This window comes from Rattus rattus, chromosome 5 (genome assembly GCF_011064425.1).
Source record: "Rattus rattus isolate New Zealand chromosome 5, Rrattus_CSIRO_v1, whole genome shotgun sequence".
In the NCBI taxonomy this organism is placed as follows: domain Eukaryota; kingdom Metazoa; phylum Chordata; class Mammalia; order Rodentia; family Muridae; genus Rattus; species Rattus rattus.
The window spans coordinates 44,555,540-44,560,549 of NC_046158.1; positions in this window are offsets into that span (position 1 = coordinate 44,555,540).

Here is a 5,010-nt window from a genome sequence, read left to right on the forward strand (position 1 = left end):
GAAGTGCGATATATATTGGCTTTTGCTTAGAACTCTTAAGCTTTCCAGACTTCCTGGGATGGAGGAATGGGATGGAAGTGCCCATGAAGCACTGGTAGAACAATCACTTTGTAACATGGGATTGGAGTGAATTTAAGAGTTATTTCCTCTCTTTGATATTTGAAGAAGACTCCTTACTAGCAATTCCCATAGACCAGGTTTTCCTATATTTATGTAGGAGTTGGAGGTGCCTAGTTTCTATATTTTGGTTAAGTTTGATTGCCTATGGGGAGTTATTCCAAATAAAGTCTTATATAAACTTTGCATATCACAATCAATACGACATATAGAAATGGTGTTCATGGTGGTATAAGATAAAATACCCTAAGAAGTCCAGGTCTTAAATCTCATAAATTATAAATGTCAGTTTTTTGCAAACGTAATTATAAAGCATCTTAGAAACTGCACCCAAAGTTGTCTTTCCTACCCACAAGTGCACATGCACTCAAGTACATATAGAGTGCACATATGCATGCTGCTGTGCACACATGCATGCTCACGCACGCACATGCACACACACACACACAGACACACACACACACAGACACTGGAGGATGCAAGGGCAGAGGTTATCAAGATAGTTTATAGTGTGAAAGGACAAATTAAGGGCCAAGAAAACCACGATGGATGTCACTCACTGATGGATGTCACCTATTGATAATTTTCATTCATAATGAGGAGGCTTCTAGCAGCGATTTTCCCTTCATCTGATAGCATGGATGTTCATAGTGCAAAGGATTTCATAGAATAAGGAGCAAGAAGCTGAGCTAAAAGAAATAGGACGAATCTGTGCATGCTTCTCTGAATTCCTTCCATTTAGATAGCAAAACATTGAGACTACTGAATTGTAAGAACTTGAGCATATTCTCCTTTAGTTAGCATCTCTTTTTCTCAATGGTATTTATTTCAACATTCATATACTTATACATTGCATTTTGTAAATATAACTTTTATTCGCAGATGTAATGATCATCTCAGAGGCTTACTGTTGAATAACCTTAACCTTTCTAGTGCTTTCTGAACTCTGCTGGCTGTTTCAACTCAGCTGTTCTGGTTCAAACTCTTCTCTAAGATAATTCAATCTGGTTTCTCCCAGCTTCTCACTGAACTGTTCTGCTGAGCTTCAAACCGACTCCAGCAATCTGTTCTAATCTTCCGACTCCTTCTTATTTTCTGGCTTCAACTGCCTCTGCCAAAAAAAAAAAAAAAAAAAAACCCTCACAAATGAACTCAGCTGAATTTAATGGCATTGAATTCACTGCAACTGACTCACTCTCTGACTCGCTCTCTCCCTGTAGTGCTCTTAAATAGCTTTTCTTTCCTGTGCTGATCTTGTGAGAGTTGGGCATACCTCCCACTCATTTTGTCAAATCTTTCTCTGATTCATCACTTTGTCTGTTCCTCAATAAGGAATCACTTTCAACCACTGCTGCTTCCTTTTACAAATTAGTCTTACCTTCAATGTTAGGGATTAAAGGTATGTACTAAGGCTGTGCCTGTATTTCAGCCGGATCATATAGACCTAGAAGATCTTGCATGTGATTTTTTGCCAAATCAGCTATATTACTGGATTAAAATTCCTCTATAGCATGTTTATCATATCCATAACTTCCACTCCCCTCCAAGCTTCTTTAGTGGCCCCCTCTCATTTTCACTCCAGACTTTGTGTTCTCTCATTTCAGTGTTATTAACAATGTCTTGAGTCTAATTAGTTCTACTCATTTGTGCATAGGTGTGGGGCATTGCTATGCAGCATGGACAACATATCAGAAGACACATTAAAGGAGAGTGAATGAGTATACCCCCTCTCAGGAGCTGTCCAATGTCAGTATCTCCCCCACTAAGAGCTGAACTTCAGAGGCCTCTCACTCTTTGTTCCCAGGATTTTCATTGATGCTGGGCTTAATCCTGTGTAGAACTTGAAGAAATACCTACAATTTTTCATAAGCTTCCATGTGTAATAACTACTCCATCCCCAGAACTCACGATTTCACAGCTACATGCCTCCATTCACAAAATTCTTTTGAGATGCTCCTGGATCTTTGAATGAGGACAGGTTAATACAAATACAGCTGAGCCCCCACTGTTACTTATTCTTGTTACTCTGATCTGTTATGTCTCTGCATTAACTGCTACCCCCTATTTATAAAACCCTATAAAATTACCAAAGTTGAAAACAACACAGTTTTATAGGCACAAATTCAAATTTTTCGAAGTCAGTTTGATGACACAATAATTTAGCAGAACAACAAAGAGTCCCTTACCCAAACCCTGAGCACATGACATCTCTAATCATGGGATTTTGGCTAGACTTACAGCACTAGGAATATAATCCTTCCTGTGGAACAGGATTTATTTAATGAGAAAACAATTGGTACCCAAGGGACCACATGCCATCATTACACCAATGAGCAACCTTGCAATGAACATTGGTATTAAAGGGTGTAGGGTAAGAAAACAGAAGGGTTTTTTCTTTTTCCATCCAAAGTTGTCTGTATAGCACCTTATGGTTCTATGTAAGTTAGTTGTGGGGTGAAAGTTTCCTGGATACTGTGAGGTTGATTTCTTTGTACATCGGATCCAAAATGAGCAACAGAATCTTCCTGTATATTGTGGTTTGCAACCAAAAATAAGGCCACTCATCTGTGTTGTTTTGGGTTCTCTGGGGACTCACTATCGAGTACCTCATAAGGAAGTGTGTCCTGTCTACCACTGAGATGTTCACTAGTTTGTAATCAGATCATATTCTACACCTAGATCTGCCATCTATACCAGGTACCATCTCTGAGAGAATAGTCCTCCTTGTGGGAAATAAAAACTAGTCAATCTATACTGTGAGCTAAAAGGCTATTATTGCTGTTTTTTTAAAATCACATATGCTTTGGAATTCTAAATAATTATTTTTCCCAGATTCCTATCTGCAAACCTCTAGGCAGTAATGACTGGTAGTACTCATGGTTGTATCTCCCAGTGTTTTTTGTATTTTATTAATCCATGATAGCTGTCAAACTTGATTTAAAAATCCAGGAAGAACATCAGGAATATTTTGTTCATCTCTCTTATACTTTGTATTTCGGTTTCCTTTCTGTTTTCCCTGTACGTTTTTTGTCGCGTTATTAGAGGACAGCATACCATCTGAAGCCTTCTCACTCTGGTTGAACAAGCCAGGCAACTGTAGTGAGGTTCATTTCAAATCTTCAGGCATCAACAGAAGACGGAGTAATGGGCCATTGACCACTCTTCCATCTACCATGATAACAATTTCATTTTAATTGTGAAACTGCCAGTCTCTAGTAAGTTGCAAAATGAATCACCATGCAGTTTATTTAATGCATTTTTTCCAACTAGAGCAAAAATAGAAGAGCAGATGGGCATAAATTCAGCACAGCTTAATGAGTTGGAAAGTTATGACATAAAATAAGTTAGAAGGGAGTGAGTTAAGCACCTATCAACAAACGAATAAAAAACCCAAAAAATATTGGTTTAGAAAACAGAACATGTCATTATTTATACATTCTGGTTCTTTTGATCCTTTGCTATGATTAAATTTTGGTGATTTTTAGTTTTATTTTCAATCGATATATTGTCTATTGCTGTGGCGCACACATAGAGTTATGAGGAAACATTTGAGGAGTTGCCTTTTTCCTTCTAAAATGTGAATACTGGGATAAAACTCAGATCTTCCAGCTCAGCAGCAGACACCTTAGCCAACTGAGCCATCTCACCCTCCTCTGAAAGGCTCTTCAATTTGAAATCTAAATGACCTCTCCTAAACTTGTTGTACAAACACTAGAACTTACTTATAAGTTATACCTTGACTGTTGACTATGTTTTCTTTCTTTCCTTACTCCCAAGTTCATGTAACCATTATCTTCTCATTTCTTCTGAGTTTGAATTTATAGGTTACCATGTTAAATAATATAGTATTTTTCTCAATAAGATGCTTGTATTATTTCACATAGCATACACCTCCAGTGCTTGTTCACGTTTAACAAATCTTGTATGCAGCCATTTCACTGAAGGAATTTATCAACTATAAGAGTTCCAGGTAGAATTTTTGGGGATGTTTATGTATACCATTGCATCATCTGCAAAGAACAATACTTGATTTATTCCTTTACAATTCTCTTCTATTTATCTACCATTTATTTAGTATTCTATTTATCTATAGTTGTTTTATAGACTTAGCTAGATACTATCAATAGCTGCGGAGAGTGTGGTGATTTGAACATGCTTGGCTCATACAGAGTGGTGTTATTAGGAGATATGGCCCTGCTGGAGGAAACACCTTACTGGGAGGTGAGTTTTGGAAGGTATCTTATTATCTCAGGCTCCACCCAATACGGAAGGGCCAGTCTTCTGGCTCTCTTCAGGACAAGACGTGGAACTCTCAGCTACTCCAGCACCCTGTCTACCTGTATGCTGCCATGATGATAATTGATTGAACCTCCGAACCTGTAACGCAGCCTCAATTAAATTTTGTCCTTTATAGCAGTTGATTGGTCATGGTTTCTCTTCACATCAATGGAAAATGTAACGAAAACAGAGAGAATATGTGGCCTAAACATTTGCATGACTTTAGTGGAATTGTTTAGAGTTCCCATTTAATTTTATATTGGCTACAGAATTGCCATAATTTCTTTTATTATGCTTATGTATATCCCTTATATCCTTGATCTCTCCAAGGATTTTACCATGAAGGGGTCTTGGGTTTTAACAAAGGCTAGTGGCTAATGAAATGATCACATATTTTTTTATCAGTTTGTTTATGTGGTGAATTATATTGACAGATTTTTCTTATGTTTATCAATCCCTTTATTGTTGGGATGAAGCCTATTTGATCATGGTTGAATAGTCTTTTTGATGTGTTCTTGGCATCATGTTTTAAGTATTTTACCAAATATTTTGCATCAATGTTTGTGAGATATTTTTTGTCTGTAATTCTCTTCTTTGTTTAATCTTTGTGTGGTT